Source organism: Canis lupus, chromosome X, assembly GCF_003254725.2.
Source record: "Canis lupus dingo isolate Sandy chromosome X, ASM325472v2, whole genome shotgun sequence".
NCBI classification, from domain to species: domain Eukaryota; kingdom Metazoa; phylum Chordata; class Mammalia; order Carnivora; family Canidae; genus Canis; species Canis lupus.
The window spans coordinates 43,889,832-43,916,298 of NC_064281.1; the positions used below are offsets into that span (position 1 = coordinate 43,889,832).

Below are 26,467 nucleotides of genomic sequence, written 5' to 3' on the forward strand. Positions count from 1 at the left end.
AGGTAATTTGGTGGGGACAAGTGATTTGGGGACCCTACTCTTCCGCCATCTTGCCCCTCCTCCCCCTTGTTAATCGTCTTTACTGTCTGTGTCTTGGTGTGGATTGGGGACATAATGGGGGAGACAGAAACCACTCCCTTATCTCTTATGCTCTCTCACTTCTCGGATGTTAGGGAAAGAGCTCGTATTCTGAGCATAGACATATGGAGACAGAGATTCCAAATTTATTGTATATCAGAATGGCCAACCTTTGATGTGGGATGGCCCCAGGAGGGAACTTGTCACCTACCTATTATCTTACAGGTTAAGACCATGATCTTCAGGGACAAACCGGACGGCCACTCTGACCAGGTTCCCTACATCCTGATCTGGCAGGCCATGATCGAGAATCCTCCTCCTTGGCTAAAACCATTTTTACCCCCCAAAGCAGGACCCACGGAGATTCTAGCCCTGCGGAAAGCCAAAAAGGAGACTGACTCTATGCCCGAAGCACCCCTTCATCTGGTCTTCCAGGATTCCTCCCCAGAGGACCTGATCCTCCCGCCGCCCTACTGGGCATCACCCCCCCCCCCACTTCCGTCCCTCCATTGGAGGCATCAGGGGCTGCAGAAGTGGCGCCACCCCTCCCTGACGAGGGAGTCCCTGTGTGCGGGCTAGCAGTAGGGACATGCGGTCGGACCCACCAGACGGCCCCACCTCTGAATGCGGCCGGCCAACTCCACCGCCTTTCCTCTCCAGGCCATGCCCCCCACCCCCATGAGACTGGCGAACAGCTAATGTTATATTGGCCATTCTCCAACAGTGATTTATATCATTGGAAAACCCAAAATGCAAAGTTCTCTGATAATCCGAGAGATCTAATTGGGCTTTTAGATACTGTTCTCTTTACCCACCAGCCTACTTGGGATGACTGCCAACAGCTCTTGCAGGTTCTCTTCACCACCGAGGAAAGAGAACGAATTCAGGTGGAAGCCCGGAAGTCTGTCCTGGGAGAGGACAGACAGCCGACTCAAAACCCAGACCTCATAAATGCTGCCTTCCCTTTATCCCGCCCCGCCTGGGACTACAACTCAGCTGAAGGTAAGGAGAGACTCTGGGTCTACCGCCAGACTCTAATGGCAGGTCTCAAGGCTGCCACACACAAGCCTACCAATCTGGCCAAGGTCTATGATGTGAGGCAGGGTAAGGATGAGAGTCCAGCAGCCTTCTTAGAGTCATTCATAGAGGCTTTTAGGCAGTACACCCCTATGAACCCAGAAGCCCCGGAAACAAAGACCACAATTATCATGGCTTTTGTTAACCAGGCTGCTCCGGACATTAAAAAGAAGTTGCAAAGAGTAGAGAAACTGGGAGAGAAGAGCTTGCAGGACTTAGTGATAGTGGCAGAATGAGTCTATAATAATAGAGACAGTCTGGAAGAACAACAAACCAAGCTAAGTGACCCCAGACCTGAAAGCTGGCCAAGATCCTGCTGGCCACAACCATGGATGACCCACAGGAAAGACAGAGGCACCTCAAGAAGCTGGCTTCAGGGACAGGTAAGGAGGATGGCCCTAGTCCCCATCGGGAGCACCCTAAGCTGAACAAAAACCAATGTGCTTATTGCAAAGAGGAGGGCCATTGGGTGAAAAGCTGCCCTAATAAAAGATCTAAGGCCCCTGCCAAGATCTTAGAAATGGAGGGCCTGGACAGTTAGGGGAGTCAGGGTTCGGCACCCCTCCCCAAGCCCTGGGTAACTCTTAAAGTGGAGGGGCAACCTGTTGAATTCCTAGTGAACACTGGGGCACAACATTCGGTTTTATTACAACCCCAAGGGAAATTGGCAAACAAAACTTCATGCGTGCAAGGGGCCACGGGCACCAAACAATACTCATGGACTACCCAAACTGTGGATCTTGGCACGGGCCGGGTATCCCACTCCTTCATGGTCATCCCTGAGTGTCCCTACCTGTTGTTAGGTCGGGATTTGCTCACCAAGATGGGGGCACAAATTTGCTTCCACCTCAAAGGGGCAAAAGTCCTAAACAAGAAGGGGCACCCAATTCAGGTGCTTGTCCTGAGTTTAGAAGACGAATATTGTCTCCACCAAATGCCCTCAGCCCCAGTGACTGACATTGACCGTTGGCTGAGGGAATTTCCCCAAGCGTGGGCAGAAACTGGGGGAATCAGGCTGGCCCAGCATCGACCAGCCATATACATAGAACTAAAGCCGAGGGCAGACCCTGTCAGGGTCTGCCAATACCCCATGCCTCTAGTAGCACGAAAGGGAATCACACCCCACATACGGCGACTACTGGACTCAGGCATATTAAGGCCCTGCCAATCGGCATGGAACACTCCCTTGCTGCTGGTTCAGAAACCGCACTCTAACGATTACAGGCCAGTCCAGGAATTGAGGGAAGTCAACCGGTGAGTAGAGGATATGCACCCTAGGGTCCCAAACTCATACACCCTCCTCTCCACCTTGCCTCCAGACAAAACTTGGTATACGGTATTAGACTTAAAAGACGCCCTTTTCAGCCTGCCTTTAGCACCCAAGAGCCAAGACCTCTTTGCCTTTGAATGGACGGACCCTGAAAAAGGCATCAATGGCAAGCTTACCTGGACTCGACTACCACAAGGATTCAAAAATTCACCGACCATCTTCGATGAGGTCTTACAGGAAGACTTGGGTGAATTCTGTTCTGAGCACCCTCATTTGACTTTATTACAATATGTAGATATCCTGTTGGTGGCAGAGGACCAGGACACATGCCTGCGAGGCACCAGGGACTTGCTCCAGACCATAGAAGCCCTAGGATACCGGGCCTCAGCTAAAAAAGCCGGGATCTGCAGAACAGAGGTGAGCTACCTTCGGTACAAATTAAAATATGGACAAAGATGGTTGACAGATGCACGGAAGGAAACTGTCTTAAGAATCCCACAGCCGCAAACCGTCCGCCAGGTACGTGAATTCCTGGGGTCAGCAGGGTTCTGTCGCCTATGGATTCCGGGTTTTGCCGAGATGGCCAGACCCCTCTATGAGGCCACCAGGCACCAGCAAATTTTTGAATGGACAGAGGCCATGAACAGAGCCTTTAATGACCTTAAAAAGGCCTTGCTGTCTGCCCCAGCCCTTGGGTTGCCCGTCTAGCCAAGCCCTTTTACCTGTATGTGGACAAGAAAGACGGGGTGGCAAAAGGGGTCCTTGTCCAGTACTTAGGTCCCTGGAAGAGACCCAGAGCCTATCTCTCCAAAAAGCTGGACACGGTGGCCGCTGGATGGCCCCCATGCTTAAAAATTATTGCTGCGGTGGCCACTATGGTCAAGGACGCAGCCAAACTGGGGGCAAGAACTGCATGTTACCACCCCACATGTTATTGAAGGAGTACTCAAACAGCCCCCAGACCGCTGGATCTGCAATGCCCGTCTGACCCATTATCAGAGCCTACGGCTAAACCCTACCATAATTTTATTTGAGCCACCAACAACCCTGAATCCGGCAACACTACTCCCTAACCCAGACTGGGACCCCCCTCTGCATGACTGTCAAGAAATTTTGGCACAGGTGCATGGAATCAGAGCTGATCTCCAGGACCAGCCACTGCCGAATGCAGACGTCACCTGATACACGGACAGCAGCAGCTTTGTCCAAGAAGGACTCAGATATGCGGGGGCAGACGTAACCATGGAGACGGAGACTGTCTGGGCAGAGGCACTGGCAGCCGGACTGTCAGCTCAATGGGCAGAACTGATCGCACTGGCCAAGGCACTGACCATGGGGGAAGGTAAACGAATAAACATCTACACCAAGAGCAGGTACGCCTTTGCCACCGCTCACATCCACGGAGCCCTTATTATAGGGAGAGAGGGCTTCTGACAGCAGAGGGAAAGACTGTTAAAAACAAAACGGAGATTCTTGAACTCCTAAAGGCCCTCTGGCTGCCCAAGGCCCTAGCCATCATCCATTGTCCGGGGCACCAAAAGGCAGACACACCAGTAGCCAGGGGAAACCGGTGAGCCGATTTAAAAGCAAAAGAGTTCTTCTGCATGTGGATGTAGCTTTTCCCAATATCATTTATTGAAAACTATCCTTTCCCCACTGTATATTCTTGGCTCCTTTGTCATAATTCAATTGAAAAAAAAAAAAAAGCAAAAGAGGCAGCCCTTCTGGTGACCGAGGTCTTAGCTACCATGCTAAGATCCGGGGGCACCGACCCTGCCTGACACCCCCAACTATACTGATGCTGATTTACACTGGATCAAACGCTTGCCTATGACCCAGTGCTTGCGTGGCTGGTGGAGGGCCGCAGACTCCAGCATCATCTTGCCAGAGGAACTAGGACGGCGAGTCCTATCCAAAATTCATCGGAGTACTCACATGGGAACAAGGAAGATGGAAGACCTCATACACATGCAAAGATCACTATTAAAGACTCTCGAGCAAAGATAGAACAGATTGTGGCAAGCTGCCACGCATGCCAATTAACAAATTCCTCTGCCCATGGATCTAACCCGGGCACCTGGCTCCAAGGGGACTGCCCAGGAGCCTACTGGGAAGTGGACTTCACTGAGGTAAAATCTGGAAAATATGGGTATAGGTATTTACTAGTGTTTGTAGATACTTTTTCAGGATGGACAGAGGCATTTCCCACCAAACATGAAACGGCACAGATCGTGACCAAGAAACTGCTGGAAGACAACTTACCGAGGTATGGTTTTCCCATTAGAATTGGGTCAGACAACGGCCCAGGATTCGTATCTAAGGTAACACAGGGATTGGCACTAGTACTTGGGGCAGATTGGAAATTACATTGGGCATATAGGCCCCAGAGCTCAGGACAGGTAGAGAGGATAAACAGAACATTAAAGGAGACCTTAACTCAATTAGCCCTGGAGACTGGCAGGGACTAGGTGACTCCCCTCCCATGCGCCCTATATAGGGTGTGGAACTCCCCATATAAGATAGGACTGACTCCCTACGAAATCATGTTCGGTCTTCCTCCACCTGTTATCCCCAATTTAAAACCTGAGGTGCTTGCTGAATTTGATGATCACCAACTTCTTTTCTCCCTCCAAATGTTGCAACAAACCCATGAGCAGGTGTGGCCTCTATGAGACTGGGCCACCCCCGGACTCCCATCGATATTGGCCAGGTGACTGGGTATATGTGTGGAGATACCAAGACCAGACACTTCAACCTCATTGGAAAGGACCCTACCTCGTGATCCCGACCACTCCAACCGCTCTCAAGGTCGACGGGATTACTCCCTGGGTCCACAAGACACACGTCCGGCCAGCTGACCCACAGATCGTTCTCAAGGACTTTGTTACAGAATAAAAAAGCCAACCAGACAAGGACAATCCCCTAAAGCTAAGACTGCGCCATTCCCACTTATTTCCCACCTCCAAGACTCCGTAGTCTGAGGTTGTCCTTCAAAATAGAAGGGGATTAGGATTACTCTTACAACAAAGGGTGTGTGTGTGTGCGGGGGGGGGGGGGTTATGTGCTGCCTTAAATGTAAATGAGAGCGAGAACAGCAGCAAGTTTGGTGAGAATCCTGGTTTAATCATTCACCTGGCTCACTCTGAGAGCAACCTGGACCCATGATTGGGTCCTGCATAGGATCCTCTGAAAAAGGGTGGGATGTGGGACCCAGGAAATTTAACAAAATCCTCTACCCCTGGACAAGCAGAGCAGGACTGACTCTATTTTGTGCTGCACCTGCCTTGTGCTGACCTACTTATTACTTAGGGCACTGCCCCGCCCTAGTCAAAGACCAGGACACACCCTAACCAGAAATCCGGCTCAGTGGACCAGCATGACTGTGCAACTTTCTGTGTATCCCATTGGCCACTGGCCCCTATAAAGTTGCTAAGCCTCTTAGTCTTGGGTTCCAAGTCCCTGCTCCACTGCGTTTGGTCTACTTGGACCCAGGCTCTTGCTTGTAAATAAACCCTCGTGTGTTTGCATCAGTGTCGGCTCCTTGGTGGTGTCGGCTCCTCGATGGTTTCTCCGATTCGAGATCTTGGGCACAACACAATATTTATGCCCAGAATCTGGGAGCTGCCAAGTATATCAATCAATTAATAACCAGAGTTAAGACATAGATAATAATACACTTATACTTGGAGACTTGAACACAGTGCTTTCTATGATCAACAGATCTTCTAAGTACAACATCTCCAAAGAAACAAGAGCATTAAATGATACACTGGACCAGATGTATTTCACAGATATTTACAGAATTTTACATCCAAACGCAACTGAATACACATTCTTCTTAAGTGCACATGGAACTTTATGCAGAATAGACCACATACTGGGTCATAAATCAGGTCTTAACCAATACCAAAAGATTGGGATCATCACCTGCATATATTCAGACCATAATGCTTTGAAACTAGAACTAAATCACAAGAAGAAGCTTGGAAGGATTTCAAACCCTTGGAGTTTAAGGATCATCCTGCTAAAAGATGAAAGGGTCAACCAGGAAATTAGAGAAGAATTAAAAAGATTCATGGAAACTAATGAGAATGAAAATACAACCATTCAAAATCTTTGGGACACAGCAAAAGCAGTCCTGAGGGGGAAATACATCTCAATACAAACATCCACCGAAAAACTGGAAAGAACTCAAATACAAAAGCTAACCTTGCACCTAAAGGAGCTGGAGAAGGAACAGCAAATAAAATCTTCACCCAGCAGAAGAATACAGTTAATAAAGATTCGAGCAGAACTCAAAGAAATAGAGGCCAGATGAACTATGGAACAGATCAACAAACCCAGGAGTTGGTTCTTTGAAAGAATTAATAACATGGATAAACCATTAGGCAGGATTATTAAACCAAAAGAGAAAAGGCTCCAAATAATAAAATCAAGAATGAGAAAGGAAAGACCACCACCAATACCAAGGAAATACAAATGATTTTAAACACTTATTACGAGCAGCTATACGCCAATAAATTAGGCAATCTAGAAGAAATGGATGCGTTTCTGGAAAACCAGAAACTACCAAAACTGGAACAGGAAGAAATAGAAAACCTGAACAGGCCGATGACGAGGGAGGAAATTGAAGCAGTCATCAAAAACCTCCCAAGACACAAGAGTCCAGGGCCAGATGGCTTCCCAGGGGAATTCTATCAAATGTTTAAAGAAGAAATCATACCAATTCTACTAAAGCTGTTCGGAAAGACAGAAAGAGATGGAGTACTTCCAATCTCATTCTATGAGGCCAGCATCACCTTAATTCAAAACTAGACAAAGACCCCAACAAAAAGGAGAATTATAGACCAATATCCCTGATGAACATGGATGCAAAAATTCTCAACAAGATACTAGCCAATAGCATCCAATAGTACATTAAGAAGATTATTCACCATGACCCAGTGGGATTTGTCCCTGGAGCAAGGCTGGTTCAACACTCATAAAGCAATCAATGTGATTGATCATATCAACAAGAGAAAAAACAAGAACCATATGATCCTCTCAATAGATGCAGAGAAAGCATTTGACAAAATACAGCATCCACTCCTGATCAAAACTCTTCAGAGTGTAGGGATAGCGGGAACATTCCTCAGAATCTTAAAAGCCATCTACGAAAAGGCCACAGCAAATATCATTCTCAGTAGGGAAACACTGAGAGCCTTTCCCCTAAGATCAGGAACAAGACAGGGATGTCCACTCTCACCACTGCTATTCAACATAGTACTAGAAGTCCTAGCCTCAGCAATCAGGCAACAAAAAGAAATAAAAGGCATTCAAATTGGCAAACAAGAAGTCAAACTCTCTGTCTTCACAGATGACATGATACTGTACATAGAAAACCCAAAAGCCTCCACCCCAAGATTGCTAGAACTCCTACAGCAATTCGGCAGTGTGGCAGGATACAAAATCAATGCCCAGAAGTCAGTGGCATCTCTATACACTAACAATGAGACTGAAGAAAGAGAAATTCAGGAGTCAATCCCATTTACAATTGCACCCAAACTAATAAGATACCTAGGAATAAACCTCACCAAAGAGGTAAAGGATCTATACCCTAAAAACTACAGAACACTTCTGAAAGAAATTGAGGAAGACACAAAGAGATGGAAATATATTCCATGTTCAAGGATTGGAAGAATTAATATTGTGAAAATGTCAATGCTACCCAGGGCAATTTACACATTTAATGCAATCCCTATCAAGATACCATCGACTTTCTTCAGAGAGTTGGAACAAATCATTCTAAGATTTGTGTCGAACCAGAGGAGACCCCAAATAGCCAGGAGAATTGTAAAATAGAAAACCAAATCTGGGGGCATCACAATGCCAGATTTCAGGTTGTACTACAAAGCTGCGGTCATCAAGACAGTGTGGTACTGGCGCAAAAACAGTCACATAGATCAATGGAACAGAATAGAGAACCCAGAAGTGGACCCTCAATTTTATGGTCAACTAATATTTGACAAAGGAGGAAACACTATCCACTGGAAAAAAAAGACAGCATCTTCAATAAATGGTGCTGGGAAAATTGCACATCCACATGCAGAAGAATGAAACGGACCATTCTCTTACACCATATGCAAAGATAAACTCAAAATGGATGAAAGATCTAAATGTGAGACAAGAATCCATCAAAATCCTAGAGGAGAACACAGGCAACACCCTTTTTGAACTTGGCCACAGTAACTTCTTGCAAGATACATCCAGGAAGGCAAGAGAAACAAAAGCAAAAATGAACTATTGGGACTTCATCAAGATAAGAAGTTTTTGCACCCCAAAAGAAACAGTCAACAAAACTAAAAGACAACCTACAGAATGGGAGAAGATATTTGCATATGAAATATCAGATAAAGGGCTAGTTTCCAAGATCTATAAAGAACTTATTAAATTCAACAGCAAAGAAATGAACAACACAATCATGAAATGGGCAAAAGACATGAACAAAAATTTCACAGAGGAAGACATAGACATGGCCAACAAACACATGAGAAAATGCTCTGCGTCACTGGCTATCAGGGAAATATAAATAAAAACCACAATGAGATACCACCTCACACCAGTGAGAATGGGGAAAACTAACAAGGCAGGAAACAACAAATGTTGGAGAGGATGTGGAGAAAGCGGAACCCTCTTGCACTGTTGGTGAGAATGTGAATTGGTGCAGCCACTCTGGAATAGTGTGTGGAGGTTCCTCAAAGAGTTAAAAATAGAACTACCCAACTACCCAGCAATTGCACTTCTAGGGATTTACCCCAAAGATATAGATGCAGTGAAACACTGGGACACCTGCACCGCTATGTTTATAGCAGCAATGTCCACAATAGCCAAACTGTGGATGGAGCCTCGGTTTCCATTGAAAGATGAATGGGTAAAGATGTGGTCTATGTATACAATGGAATATTACTCAGCCATTAGAAACGACAAATACCCACCATTTGCTTCAACGTGGATGGACCTGGAGGGTATTATGCTGAGTGAAATAAGTCAGTCGGAGCAGGACAAACATTATATGGTCTCATTCATTTGGGGAATATAAAAATTAGTGAAAGGGAATAAAGGGGAAAGGAGAGAAAATGAGTGGGAAATTTCAGAGAGGGAGACAGAACATGAGAGACTCCTAACTCTGGGAAATGAACAAGGGGCAGTGGAAAGGGAGGTTGGGGGGGGATGGGATGACTGGGTGACGGGCACTGAGGGGGGCACTTGATGGGATGAGCACTGGGTGTTAATGCTGTATGTTGGCAAATTGAAGTCCAATAAAAAATTAAATTAAATTAAAAAGATGTTAAAAAAAGGAAAGATACAAATGGCTAAGAGACACATGAAAAAATGCTCCACATCACTTGGCATCAGGGAAATACAAAGCAAAACCGCAAGGAGATACCACCTCACATCAGTAAGAATGGCTAAAATTAACAACTCAGGAAACAACAGATGTTGGTGAGGATGCTGAGAAAGGGGATCTCTCATGCACTATTGGTGGGAAATCAAACTGGTGCAGCCACTCTGAAAAACAGTATGGAGGTTCCTCTGAAAGTTAAAAATAGAGCTATCCTATGACCCAGCAGTTGCTCTACTAGATATTTATCCAAAGGCTAAAAAATATCTATTTAAAGTGGCAAATGCACCCCAATGTTTATAGCATCAATGTCCACAATAGCCAAAAGAAGGAAAGAGCCCAGATGTCATCGACAGTTGAATGGATAAAGAGAAGTGGTGTGTGTGTGTGTGTGTGTGTGTGTATGTATATATGTATGTGTGTACATATATATATAATTTTTATATATAAAAAGTTTATTTATATATCTATAAATTCAGTCATCAAAAAGAATTAATTCCTGCCATTTGCGATGACATGGATGGAAATAGAGGGTATTATGCTAAACAAAATAAGTCAGTCAGAGAATGACAAGTACCATGATTTCACTCATATGTGGAATTTAAGAATCAAAACAGATGAACATGGGGGAAGGGAAGGAAAAATAAAATGGGTTGAAAATAGAGAGGGAGGCAAAACATAAGAGACACTGAACTCTAGGAAACAATTGAGGGTTGCTGGAGGGGAGGTGGTTGGGGGGAAGGGATAATTAGGTGATGGGCGTTACGGTGGGCACTTTATGTAATGAGCACTGACTGTTATATGCAACTCTTGAATCACTAAATTCTATCCCTGAAACTAATAATACAATATATGTTAACTAAATTGAATTTAAATTAAAAATTTTTAATAAATCAATTTTTAAAAGAAACAAAACAAATGGGCATAAGGGAGGGAGAGAGAGAGAGAGAGAGAGAGAGAGAGAAACCAAGAATAGACTCTTAACTATAGAGAACAGAGAACAAACTGATGGTGACTAGGGGGGAGTGGATGGGGAGATGGGTTAAATAGGTGAGAGGATTAAGGAGTGCACTTGTGATGAGCACCGAGTGTTGTATGGAAGTGTTGAATCACTATATTGTACACCTGAAACTAATATTACACAGTATGTTAACTAACTAGAATTTAAATAAAAACTAAAAAATGGATCCTAGACCTAACTGTAAAATGCAAAACTATAAAACTCTTAGAAGATAATATAGGAGAAGATCTAGATGCCCTGGTGTATAATGATAACTTTTTAGATACAATACCAAAGGCATTATCTACAAAATAAATAATTGGTCTTAATTAAAACAAAAATGAAAAAGTTCTGCTCTTCAAAAGAAATGTCAAAAGAATGAAAAGATAAGCCACAGACTGGGAGAAAATATTTTTAAAAAAACACACCTGATAAAGAACTATTATCCAGATGTAGTGAAACACCAGGACACCTGCACCCCAATGTCTATAGCAGCAATGTCCACAATAGCCACACTGTGGAAGGAGCCTTGATGTCCTTCGACAGATGAATGGATAAAGACGATGTGTTGTGTATATATATATATTACTCAACCATTAAAAACAATGAATACCCACCATTTGCTTTGACGTGGATGGAACTGGAGGGTATTATGCTGAGTGAAGTAAGTCAATAGGAGAAGGACAATCATCATATGGTTTCACTCATATGGGGAATATAATAGTGAAAGGGATTATAAGGGAAAGGAGGGAAAATGAGTGGGAAAAATTAGAGAGGGAGACAAACCATGAGAGACTACTAGCTCTGGGAAAGGAACAAAGGCTTGTGGAAGGGGAGGTGGTCAGGGGGTTAGGGTAACTAGTTGACAGGCACTGAGGAGGGCACTTGATGGGATGAGCACCGGGTGTTATACTATATGTTGGCAAATCAAACTTCAATAAAAAATAATACATACATACATACATACATAAAAGAACCGTTATCCCAAACACATAAAGAATTCTTAAAACTCAACAATAAGACATCCATTGTACAATGGATGTTAACCTATAGTTAACAATACAGTATTGTATGCTTTAAAATATAAGAGGATACATCTCATGTTAAATGTTCCTAACACCCCCCCACACACATACACACGAACCTACAAAAGAGCACAAGGATAGTTTTAGTTATGATGTATATATTTAGTACCTTGACTGTGGCAATGATACTATAGTTATATACCTGTACCTAAACTCAGAAAAATGTATAAATTAAGTATGCAAATTTTTTCTATGTTAATTATGCCTCCATAAAGCTTAAAAAACAACACCCAACTTAAAAAGAGTAAAGGTCTGGATAGATACCTCATTAAAGAAGATATACAGGTGCTAAATAAGCATAAGAAGATATTCAACAACAATAAGATATAATTACACACCTATTAGAATGGTCAAATCCAAAACACTGGCAATACCAAATGCTGGCAAGAATGTGGAACAACAGAAATTTACATTCATTACTGGTGGTAATAAAAAATGGTACAGTTGGAAGATAGTTTGACAGTTACTTACAAAACTAAATGTGCTCTTAACACATAATCTAGTAATCATGTTCCTTGGTATTTACCCAAATAAATTGAAAATTTATACCCACACACAAATTTGCACACAAAATGTTTGTAGCAGCTCAATTCACAATTGCCAAACTACTGGAAGCAAACAAGATGTCCTTCAGTAGGTGGATAGATAAATAAATTGTGGTATATTCAGACAATGAAACATTATTCAGCCTGTGTGGCTCAGTGGTTTAAGTGCCTGCCTTCTGCCCAGGGTGTGATCCTGGGGCCCCGGGATCGAGTCCCATGTCAGGCTCCCTGTGTGGAGCCTGCTTCTCCCTCTGCCTGTTCTCTGCCTCTCTCTCTCTGTTTCTTTCTATCTCTCTGTGTGTCTATCATTAATAAAAAAATAAAATCTTTAAAAAATAAAAGGAAATAAACTATCAACTTATGGAAAGACATGAAATAACTTTAAATGCATATTAATTCATGAAATAAGCCAAACTGAAATGGCTACATACTGTATGGTTCCAGCTAAATGACATTCTGGGAAAGTTAGAATTATGGATACAGTACAAGGATCAGTGGTTGCCAGGGGAAGGAAGGAGGGATAAATAGGCAGAGCACAGAGCATTTGTAGGGCAATGAAACTATTCTGTATGATACTACAATTATGGGTACATGCCATTACGCATTTGTCAAAACCAATAAAGTGCACATCAAGTGTGAACCCTAATGTAAACTATGGACTTTGGGTAATGATGCTGTGTCAATGTAGGTTCATTGATAGTAAAAAAAAAAAAAGTAAATATTATGTGTATGTTACCACAATTTTGTAAATGACTGGAAAATTTTTTTCAATACATTAGATTCTTATTCAGGTAATAGGCTAAATTTGCATAAAAACACTGCTAGAAGGGTTGAGTTTTTCTAAGCAGCAATCTTCTTAAGAGTGAGTACACTTATTTATTTCTGAAATCAGAATGTATGAAAGAGAGTGAGCATTTAATATATGCCTTTGAATATGTGAGTAATTCATAACTAATTCATTTGACAAGTCTTTATTGAATACACACTATACTCCAGCCAGCGTGGTAAAAACAATGTTAGCTTTTATAAATGCAATCATATATGTAATTAGAAATAAGATAAATCTAAAAAATAAGAGTCTCCTGCCTGTGGTAAGAAATTAAGAATATAACAATATATATTAGAAAGAGGGAAAAAAACCAAAGTGCCACTGCTCAGAGGTGACTACTGTTAATATTTTATAGTGTAACCATCCATACTTCTATGTATAACACACATTCACTCATATCTTCATAAAAATTTCTAGAAATACCATATACTCTTTAAATTGTTATTTATGCTTGACATTAGCTACTAAATATCATTTCATTTCAAATAATGTGCCTACATCATCATCAAAACATTTCATTGTATGGTTTCACTCATACGGGGAATATAAAAATAGTGAAAGGGGTTATAAGGGAAAGGAGAGAAAATGAGTGGGAAAAATCAGAGAGGGTGACAAAACATGAGAGACTCCTAACTCTGGGAAATGAACAAGGGGTAGTGGAAGGGGAGGTGGATGGGGGGATGGGGTGACTGGGTAACGGGCACTGAGGGGGGCACTTAATGGGATGAGCACTGGGTGTTATACAATATGTTGGCAAATCAAACTCCAATAAAAAATATACAAAAATAATTTTTTTAAAAACATTTCATTGAGGGATGCCTGGGTGGCTCAGCGGTTGGGCAGCTGTCTTTGGATCAGGCTGTGATCCTGGGATCAAGGATCGAGTCCTGCTTTGGGCTCCTGTGAAGAGCCCGCTTCTCCCTCTGCTTATATCTCTGCCTCTCTCTCTCTCTTTCTCATGAATAAATAAATCTTTTTTTAAAAACCATTTCATTGAAAAATGGCATCTATGAGAAAAAGCATGCAAATTATAATACATTTCAACAAATTGAACTGACATGTATAATTATTCCCGAGATCAAGAAACAGCACTTTTTATCCCCACTCTTCCAGTCATTATTCCCTCAGTGGTACCCAATATCTTGATTTCTAGCACATTAGATTTCTCTGTTTTTAAAAATTATATAAGTTGAATCTGGCCAAAATAAAGTAGCTCTTTTCTTCCTATGTCTTCCCTTTTACAACTAAAAACATACCATATAAGCATAACAAAAAGCAGACACTGAAAGACTCAGAAAAGTGGAAAGAAAGAAGACAACATAAGGACTTGGGAACTTGAAGAACACAGAAATGAGTTCTCTGAGTTTCCTTATTGCCTTACATATATCCAAAACAGAATGAACAGTATCATGTCATCTGCAAAGAGGGAGAGTTTGACTTCTTGTTTGCCAATTTGAATGCCTTTTATTTCTTTTTGTTGCCTGATTGCTGAGGCTAGGGCTTCTAGTCCTATGTTGAATAGCAGTGGTGAGGGTGGACATCCCTGTCTTGTTCCTGATTAAGGGAAAGGCTCCCAGTGTTTCCCCATTGAGAATGATATTTGCTGTGGCCTTTTCGTAGATGGCTTTTAAGATGCTGAGGAATATTCCCTCTATCCCTACACTCTGAAGAATTTTGATCAGGAATGGATGCTATATTTTGTCAAATGCTTTCTCTGTATCTATTGAGAGGATCATCTGGTTCTTGTTTTTTCTCTTGTCGATATGATCAATCACATTGATTGCTTTACCAATGTTGAACCAGCCTTGCATCCAGGGGATAAATCCCACTTGGTCATGGTGAATAATCTTCTTAATGTACTGTTGGATCCTATTGGCTAGTATCTTGTTGAGAATTTATGCATCCACGTTCATCAGGGATATTGGTCTATAATTCTCCTTTTTGGTGGGGAAAATTAACAAGACAGGAAACAACAAATGTTGGAGAGGATATGGAGAAAGGGGAACCCTCTTTCTCTGTTGGTGGGAATGTGAACTGGTAGAGCCACTCTGGAAAACTGTGTGGAGGTTCCTCAAAGAGTTAAAAATAGATCTGCCTTACGACCCAGCAATTGCACTGCTGGGGACTTATCTCAAAGATACAGATTCAGTGAAATGCCGGGACACCTGCACCCCGATGTTTATAGCAGCAATGTCCACAATAGCCAAACTGTGGAAGGAGCCTCGGTGTCCATTGAAAGATGAATGGATAAAGAAGATGTGGTCTATGTATACAATGGAATATTACTCAGCCATTAGAAACGACAATACCCACCATTTGCTTCGACATGGAGGGACCGGGAGGGTATTATGCTGAGTGAAATTAGTCAGTAGGAAAAGGACAAACATTATGTGGTCTCATTCATTTGGGGAATATAAAAATTAGTGAAAGGGAATAAAGGGAAAGGAGAGAAAATGAGCGAAAATATCAGTGAGGATGACAAAACATGAGAGACACCTAACTCTGGGAAATAAACTAGGGATAGTGGAAGGGGAAGTGGGCGGGGGGTTGGGGTGACTGGGTGACAGGCACTGAGGCGGGCACTTGGCGGGATGAGCACTGGGTGTTATGCTATATGTTGGCAAATTGAAGTCCAATAAAAAATAAATTAAAAAAATAATTTTTAAAAAATTCTAATGGCATTTTTCACCGAAACAGAAAAAACATTCTTAAAATTCACAGGAACCACAAAAGACCTGAATAGGCAAATCAGACTTGAGAAAGGACAAAGCTGGAATATCACATTTCTTAATTTGAAACTGTATCACAAAGCTATAATTAGCAAACTAGTATATTAGTGGCATAAAAACAAATGTATAGATCAATGGAACAGAATACAGAAATAAGCCCTCGCACATGATTAACTGATCTTTGACAAATGCACCAAAAACACACAATGGGGAAAGGATAGTCTCTTCAATAAATACTGATAGGAAAACTGGATGTCCGCATGTAAAAGAATGAAACTGGACCCATACCTTATACCACACAAAAAATAAATCAAAATTGTTTAAGGATTTAAATCTAAGACAAGAAATTATAAAACTCCTAGAAGAAACATAAGGAGGAGGCTCTTTAACATTCATCTTGACAACATTGTTTTGAATTTGAGAACAAAACCATGAGCACAAAAGCAAAAATAAACAAATGCAACTACTATGTCAAACCAGAAAGTTTCTGCTTAGAAAAGGAAACCATCTACAAAATGAAAAGGCAACCTGTGGAATGGGAGAAAATATTTGCAATATCTGATAAGGGTTTAGTATCCAAAATATATAGGAAAGTCATATTACTCGATAGAAAAAAAATGATCTGATTAAAAATGGATAAAGGTCCTGAGCAGAAAATTTCCCAAAGAAGATATACAAATGGCCAAGAGGTACATGGGAAGGTGCTCAGTATCACTAATCATCAGGGAAATACAAATCAAAACCACAATGAGATATTTCACACCTGTATGAGTAGCTATTACAAAAACTCCTAGAGATAACAAATGTTAACAAGGATTTGGAGAAAATGGAATCATTGTACACTGGTGGTGGGAATGTACATTGGTACAGCCATTATGGAAAACAATCTGAAGATTCCTCAAAACATTAAAAAGAGAACTACCACATGATCCAATAATCCCACTTCTGGGTATATATCCAAAGGGAAAAAAAATCACTATCTCAAAGAGATTTCTGCACTCCTATATTCATTGTAGCATTATTCACAAATGCCAAGAATTGGAAACAAGTAGCCATCAATAGATGAATAAACAAAGAAAATGTTATATATATTTATATTCAGCCATAAGAAAGAAATCATACCATTTATGACAACATGGGTGAACCTAAAGGGCATTATGCTAAGTGAAATAAGCCAGACAGAGAAAGACAAACACTATATGGTGTCACTTATCCTACAATTTGGAATACTTCTTCTCGGTTCATTTCTGCGGTCTATTAATTTATGTCCCTATTTTGGACTCCCATGGTGACCTGTACAGATTTATACTTCAGAGTCTAGAGTTTCTTTTCTATTTTCTCACTTATGTATCTGTCTCCAACCACAAGATTGTGAAATCCATGATTGTGATAGACCATGTTTCATTGGTCTTTGTATATCCAGGGAAATACTTCTGGAAATATGGTGGAAATAACTGAATTTTGCATCACAAAAATAATATTTTATAGAGACCACACATAGTAAAAGTACCCACTTTTGTAGGCACCATTTGTATGGTTTAGAGATCAGATCCCAAGAAAATGCCTATGCAACTGAGAGGCTTTCTGGGATAATCTCAACAACAGAAAAATTTTAGCAGCTCCACCTTGTACCTAACAAAGTTCTCTTTATAAAGCCTGACTTTGCACAGCATTTTCAACAGCACCTCGGTCATTTATGCAATATAAAAATAAAGTTGACATGACACATGCAAAATCCATGCTAGTTATTCCATAACAATTAATATTGTATCATATTTTTCTCAAATCAGCATATTTCAAATGAAGTCATATAAAATTATTGAAAAAAATCCAGCATGCTTTATTGTGCTAGGTATTTTAAAAAATTAATTCAAGGAAATATAAAAGTTTAAAAACTAAGAATGAAGTATAAATAATAAACTTAATTGATTTCTTTTTAACTGAACACTCCATAAACACTATGTCATTCAATCTTTATAACTGCCCTTTTAAATTCTGTGTGCTGTTCAATTCATCTTGGTTGTCACCATTTGCCTGAATGTCACTCTGGAAAGCACAAACTTAGATGAAGAAACAAGCTCTTTGAAATTAGACAGACAGGATTTAATTCTAATACCGGCCATCTGCTGCTATCCAACATTGTAAACTATAAAAATCTCTGCCACTCTTCATTATAGAGGAATAAATAAATGCACAAAGCAACTAGCACAGTACCTAATAAAGAGCAAACTCAAAAACATCAGCTATGTTGTCATTATTGTTCAATAAAAGAAAAGAATATTAACGGTTTTAGATTTGATCTTTAGACATTTGCCACACATTTTCTCAGATGCTTACTTCCCTATTTTCTTGCCAAAAACACTTAGCTCCAGAGAAGTTAAGTGACTCATTTTCCTGTGGGTCTTACTTTCTTATTTCTCACTGAACTCCCAGCCTATATTCCAGTCTATCTTCAGCTATCACAAACTACTCCAAATTCCCTGAACTCAGCAAGCTCTCTCTCACCTCCACATTTACTCTTCCTTCCATATACACACACACTGGATGATTCTCTCTCTGTTAATCAAGCTTTAATTTCTCTACCATTCTAAATTTTATAAGTCCCTTTGTTCATTGTCTGTCTCTCCACATTAGAACAAAATATTGATTGCAGCAGGGAATCTGACTGTTGTGCACTCAGCTGTATCCCCAAAGCCTGTAAGACCTATAGTAAGCAATCTACAAATATTCATTGAATTAATTACCTGACTCTTGAACCAATCTAGAATACCATCTGTATATATGGGGCTTCCACTTGAACTCTGGTAAAAATGGAAACTGGGCAGACTTGTCTTTCTAGGAAGGCCTATCATCCAAGGAGAAAACACAATAAAGCTTCAGGCTTTTAGAGTCAGACCAGGATGGAACTCTACCTTTAACTCCTACAAGTGTATGACTTTGGGGATGCTTCTCTACTTTTGTCAGTTTTAGTTTCTTCATTAGTTATCCTAATGAGCTATCTGAAATTGCTCAACATATTATTTTTTTATTATTTATGATAGTCACACAGAGAGAGAGAGAGAGAGAGGCAGAAACATAGGCAGAGGGAGAAGCAGGCTCCATGCCCCGGGAGCCCGACGTGGGATTCAATCCCGGGTCTCCAGGATCGCGCCCTGGGCCAAAGGCAGGCGCCAAACCGCTGCGCCACCCAGGGATCCCTTGCTCAACATATTCATTCATTCATTCATTCATTCATTCATCACACACTTATTGGATGTTTCCTATACTGACAGGCACTGTTTTGAGGGTCAAGGGTAAGTCATAAACAAATTGTATCTATCAGTTCACATTCTAATAAAGAGCAGACAAATAACTGTTTATAGCACAGTGGTGTTAGGGCCAAGATAAAAATAAAAAAGTACTGGGTTCTAGTAGCAGGGCTTGTAGGAGTGGTTGATGTTCTTCATTTCATGTTGTTTGTCCCTAATATTGAAATCTGTCAGTCACAAGGCCGGAGGCCTGCTTCTGGAATCATTCTTCATGTTTCTATTCACATAGGCTCTTCAATGCTTCAGCTGGCTTTGACTTGACAAGACAAATATTGTAATCCTGAGATTTTCCACAGAGGTGGATCTTATCAACATCCAGAAGTATTTTGTTTTTTTGTTTTTTTAAAAAATTTATTTATTTATTCCTGAGACACACACACACACAGAGAGAGAGAGAGAGAGAGAGGCAGGCAGAGACACAAGCCGACTCCACGCAGGGAGCCGGACATAGGACTTGATCCCAGGTCTCCAGGATCAGACCCTGGGCTGAAGGTGGCACTAAACCGCTGAGCCACCAGGGCTGCCCCAGAAGTATTTGATAGTAAAAAAAATACTGATAAAAATAGCTACCACTCATATTTCAAATGTACTTACAGACTCTTATCTTATTCGTTGCATTATAATATTATTATTACTCATTGTGATGCTCAAATTGTCCCATTTTAAAAATTACCTGTGTGTCAAGCACTGTACTAAATGCTTTCTTGGGATCCCTGGGTGGCGCAGCGGTTTGGCACCTGCCTTTGGCCCAGGGCGCGATCCTGGAGACCCAGGATCGAATCCCACATCAGGCTCCCGGTGCATGGAGCCTGCTTCTCCCTCTGCCTGTGTCTCTGCCTCTCTCTCTCTCTCTCTGTGACTATCATAAATAAATAAAAATTAAAAAAAAATAAAAAAATAAATGCTTTCTTTATTATGTCTAAACCTTGCACCAAACCCATGACAAAAGTCCTATTTTTATGCCAATTCTATATATTGGGTAACTGAAGTTAAGGGAAATGGAGGGAATTGTCAAGTCATAGTGCCAGTAGAAAATGGCAGTTAATATTACAGACTCAATTCTAAACACCATTCAAGAAAATGGCAGTTAATATTACAGACTCAATTCTAAACACCATTCAATACTAAAAGAACCAGGGCTCCTTGGAAAAAATGGCTGATTCCAGGGCTGGCAAGGGAAAGTACCAAAAGAGTCTGGAACATCTTGCTGTATCAAAAAAGGTCTCAGAAGCACACATCAAACACATCAAAAAGACACAGGAACAGGAATCAAGGGGCTTCAAGTGACCAAATCTAGGTAAATTTGGGCATCAAAATAAATCATGATGGTAATGGGTTATTATCCAGTGAATAAAATATATATCCATGAACCGATACTGAAACAAATGACATGTTAATAAATAAGTGAGGGAGAGAGAAAAGTCCTTCATTGCAGAAGAATCTTCACCAGTAAATGGAGGAGAGTATTGGAGTTGAAAATAAATAATTTTTAAACCATCATCTATTAATGGATTCAGTTGGGAATCATCAATGGATGATAGAAGAGGATATTTCCATAGCTTCCAAGTATCTCCACACAAAATATTTAAGTGCATAATGGGAATACATTACCTTTACATTGCAGTAATCTGATGAATACAAAGATCTCTCTCTAAATCAAGAGATCAAATTTAATATCACCAATGATGGAATAAATGTATCATGTGCCAAATGATATAATATACTGGGAAGGATACAGTAGCATTTTGTGGTCTTCCTTGCAGAAATTAATCATGGGAATAGAAAATCAAGTAAACCCAAGTTGAGGGACACTATAGTAAATGGTTCATACTTCTCAACACTGTTACAGTTGCATAACATGCAAATATTATTAATTAATTAATGATTATTTATTTATTAATTAATAATTATTATTAATAATTTATTATTATTAATTATGCCATATATAAATAATTATTCTTAACTCAAATAATAAGTTTGAGAACTTATTCCACAGTGAAGAAGAATAAAGTGAAATAACAACTAAATATAATAAATGAGATCGGAGGGGCAAGATGGCTGAAGAATAGGGTCCCCAAATCACCTCTACCCACCAAATTACCTAGATAACCTTCAAATCATCCTGAAAATCTACGAATTCGGCCTGAGAATTAAAGAGAGACCAGCTGGAATGCTACAGTGAAAATAGTTCCTGCTTCTATCAAGGAAGGCGGGGGAGGGGGGGAGAAATAAAGAAACAAAAGGCATCCAAGGGGGAGGGGCCCCGCAAGGAGCCAGGCTAAGGCCGGGGCGAGTGCCCCAGGACAGGAAAGCTCCGTCCGGGAGAAGCAGGAGCTGCACCAATCTTGCCGGGCGGAAAGGGGCTCACAAGGAGTTAGAGCAGGACCCAGGAGGGGCGGGGATGCCCTCGGGCTCCCTGGGACACTAACAGACACCTGCGCCCCGGGGAGAGCGCGCCGAGCTCCCTAAAGGGCTGCAGCGCACCCACGCATTGACCCGGGAGCAGCTCGGAGGGGGCTCGGGCGGCGGCTCTGTGCGGAGGGGGCTGCGCAGCCGGGAGAAGCTCCGAGGCGGCTCCGGCAAAGGAAGAGGCTCCGTGCGGAAGGGGCTCGGGCGGCCGCACCGCGCGGAAGGGATGCGTGGCCGGGAGCAGCTCAGAGGAGGCTCCGGCAGAGGAAGAGCCTCCGTGCGGAGGGGGCTGCGCGGCTCTGAGAGCAGCTCAGAGGGGCTCGGGCGGCGGCTCCGCGGAGGGGGCTGCACGGCCGGGAGCGTGAATCCAACAGCGCAGACCGTGAGCACAGGGCGGGGGGACACAGCCCAGGATCCGGCCTCCCCCGGGACGGGCAGAGGCCGGGAGGGCCCAGGACAGCAAGGACGCTCCTGCCCCGAGCTGAGCAGATCAGCGGCCATGCCCCGGAGACTCCAGGCCCCTGCAGACGGAGAGCTCCGGAGTTACTGCGGGAGCTGAATCCAGGGCTCCAGAGCTGGCCTCACCACTGGTGTTGTTCCTACAGGGGCCTCACGGGGTAAACAACCCCCACTGAGCCCTGCAACAGGCAGGGGACAGAGCAGCTCCCCCAAGTGCTAACACCTGAAAATCACAACAGGCCCCGCCCCCAGAAGACCACCTAGAAGGACAAGTTCCAGGGGAAGTCAAGGGACTTAAAGTATACAGAATCAGAAGATACTCCCCCGTGGATTTTTTTTTTTTCTGTTTGGTTCCCCTACCCTTTTTTTCCTTTCTTTCTTTTTATTTCTCTTTTTCTTCTCTTTTTTCTTTTTTTCTTCCTTTTTTCTTTTTTCTTTTTCTCTTTTATTTCCTTCTTTCTCTCTCTTTTTCTCCTTTTCCCAATACAACTTGTTTTTGGCCACCCTGCACTGAACAAAATGACTAGAAGGAAAACCTCACCTCAAAAGAAAGAATCAGAAACAGTCCTCTCTCCCACAGAGTTACATTGAATTTGTACAATTCAATGTACAATTTTTGTACAATTCAATGTCAGAAAGCCAATTCAGAAGCACTATTACACAACTACTGGTGGCTCTAGAAAAAAGCATAAAAGGACTCAAGAGACTTCATGACTGCAGAATTTAGATCCAATCAGGCAGAAATTAAAAATCAATTGAATGAGATGCAATCCAAACTAGAAGTCCTAACGATGAGGGTTAACGAGGTGGAAGAACGAGTGAGTGACATAGAAGACAAATTGATGGCAAAGAGGGAAACTGAGGAAAAAAGAGACAAACAGGCAAGCCCTGGTGGCGCAGCAGTTTAGCGCTGCCTGCAGCCAGGGGTGTGATCCTGGAGGCCCAGGATGGAGTCCCACATCAGGCTTCCTGCATGGTGCCTGCTTCTCCCTCTGCCTGTGTCTCTGCCTCTCTCTTCGCTCTCTCTGAATGAATAAATAAATAAATCTTTAAAAAAAAGAGACAAACAATTAAAAGACCATGAGGATAGATTAAAGGAAATAAACGACAGCCTGAGGAAGAAAAACCTACGTTTAATTGGGGTTCCCGAGGGCGCCGAAAGGGACAGAGGGCCAGAATATATATTTGAACAAATCATAGCTGAAAACGTTCGTAATCTGGGAAGAGAAACACGCATTCAGATCCAGGAAATAGAGAGATCCCACCCTAAAATCAATAAAAACCGTTCAACACCTGGACATCTAATAGTTAAGCTTGCAAATTCTAATGATAAAGAGAAGATCCTGAAAGCAGCAAGAGACAAGAAATCCCTGACCTTTATGGGGAGGAATATTAGGGTAACAGCAGACCTCTCCACAGAGACCTGGCAGGCCAGAAAGGGCTGGCAGGATATATTCAGGGTCCTAAATGAGAAGAACATGCAACCAAAAATACTTTATCCAGCAAGGCTCTCATTCAAAATGGAAGGAGAGATAAAGAGCTTCCAAGACAGGCAGGAACTGAAAGAATATGTGACCTCCAAACCAGCTCTGCAAGAAATTTTAAGGGGGACTCTTAAAATTGCCCTTTAAGAAGAAGTCCAGAGGAACAATCCACAAAAACAAGGACTGAATAGATATCATGATGACACTAAACTCATATCTGTCAATAGTAACTCTGAACGTGAACGGGCTTAATGACCCCATCAAAAGGTGCAGGGTTTCAGACTGGATAAAAAAGCAGGACCCATCTATTTGATGTCTACAAGAGACTCATTTTAGACAGAAGGACACCTACAGCCTGAAAATAAAAGGTTGGAGGACCATTCAAATGGTCCTCAAAAGAAAGCGGGGGTAGCCATCTTTATACCAGATAAACTAAAATTTACCCCGAAGACTGTAGTGAGAGATGAAGAGGGACACTATATCATACTTAAAGGATCTATCCAACAAGAGGACTTAACAATCCTCAATATGTATGCCCCGAATGTGGGAGCTCCCAAATATTTAAATCAATTAATAACCAAAGTGAAGAAATACTTAGATAATAATACACTTATACTTGGTGACTTCAATGTAGATCTTACTATACTCGATAGGTCTTCTAAACACAACATCTCCAAAGAAACGAGAGCTTTAAAAGATACACTGGACCAGATGGATTTCACAGATATCTACAGAACTTTACATCCAAACGCAACTGAATACACATATTTCTCAAGTGCACATGCAACTTTCTCCAGAATAGACCACATACTGGGTCACAAATTGGGTCTGAACCAATACCAAAAGATTGGGATCATCCCCTGCATATTCTCGGACCATAATGCCTTGAAATTACAACTAAATCACAACAAGAAGTTTGGAAGGACCTCACACAGATGGAGGTTAAGGACCATCCTGCTAAAAAATGAAAGGGTCAACCAGGAAATTAAGGAAGAATTAAAAAGATTCATGGAAAATAATGAGAACGAAGATACAAGCGTTCAAAATATTTGGGATGCAGCAAAAGCAGTCGTGAGGGGGAAATACATCACAATACAAGCATCCATTCAAAAACTGGAAAGAACTCAAATACAAAAGCTAACCTTACACATAAAGGAGTGAGACAAAAAACAGCAGATAGATCCTACACCCAGCAGAAGAGAGTTAATTAAGATTTGAGCAGAACTCAACGAAATCAAGACCAGAAAACTATGGAACAGATCAACCAAACCAGGAGTTGGTTCTTTGAAAGAATTAATAAGATAGATAAACCATTAACCAGCCTTATTAAAAAGAAGAGAGAGAAGACTCAAATTAATAAAATCATGAATGAGAAAGGAGAGATCACTACCAACACCAAGGAAATACAAACGATTTTAAAAACATATTATGAACAGCTATACGCCAAGAAATTAGGCAATCTAGAAGAAATGAACGCATTCCTGGAAAGACACAAACTACCAACACTGGAACAGGAAGAAATAGAAAACCTGAACAGGCCAATAACCAGGGAGGAAATTAAAGCAGTCATCAAAAACCTCCCAAGACACAAGAGTCCAGGGCCAGATGGCTTCCCAGGGGAATTCTATCAAACGTTTAAAGAAGAAACCATACGTATTCTAATAAAGCTGTAGGAAAGATAGGAAGAGATGGAGTACTTCCAAATTCGATCTATGAGGCCAGCATCACCTTAATTCCAAAACCAAAGACCCCACCCAAAAGGAGAATTACAGACCAATATCCTTGATGAACATGAATGCAAAAATTCTCAACAAGATACTAGCGAATAGGATCCAACAATACATTAAGAAAATTATTCACCATGACCAAGTGGGATTTATCCCCAGACACAAGGCTGGTTCAACACTCGTAAAACAATCAATGTGATTCATCATATCAGCAAGAGAAAAACCAAGAACCATATGATCCTCTCATTAGATGCAGAGAAAGCATTTGACAAAATACAGCATCCATTCCTGATCAAAACTCTTCAGAGTGTACGGATAGAAGGAACATTCCTCGACATCTTAAAAGCCATCTACGAAAAGCCCACAGCAAATATCATTCTTAATGGGGAAGCACTGGGAGTTTTTCCCTAATATCAGGAACAAGACAGGGATGTCCACTCCCACCACTGCTATTCAACATAGTATTGGAAGTCCTAGCCTCAGCAATCAGACAACAAAAAGACATTAAAGGCATTCAAATTGGCAAAGAAGAAGTCAAACTCTCCCTCTTCGTCGATGACATGATACTCTACATAGAAAACCCAAAAGCCTCCACCCCAAGATTGCTAGAACTCATACAGCAATTTGGCAGTGTGGCAGGATACAAAATCAATGCCCAGAAATCAGTGGCATTTCTATACACTAACAATGAGACTGAAGAAAGAGAAATTCAGGAGTCAATCCCATTTACAATTGCACCCAAAAGCATAAGATACCTAGGAATAAACCTAACCAAAGAGGTTAAGGATCTATACCCTCAAAACTATAGAACACTTCTGAAAGAAATTGAGGAAGACACAAAGAGATGGAAAAATATTCCATGCTCATGGATTGGCAGAATTAATATTGTGAAAATGTCAATGTTACCAAGGGCAATTTACATGTTTAATGCAATCCCTATCAAAATACCATGGACTTTCTTCAGAGAGTTAGAACAAAATATTTTAAGATTTGTGTGCAATCAGAAAAGACCCCAAATAGCCAGGGGAATTTTAAAAAAGAAAACCATATCTGGTGGCATCACAATGCCAGATTTCAGGTTGTACT

At 41.6% G+C, this 26,467-nt stretch overlaps 1 pseudogene; it reads left to right on the plus strand.

The window, feature by feature from the left end:
- The first annotated feature begins 312 nt into the window (after positions 1 to 312).
- Positions 313 to 26,467, plus strand: part of LOC112673207 (uncharacterized) — a 44,328-nt pseudogene continuing 18,173 nt past the window's right edge.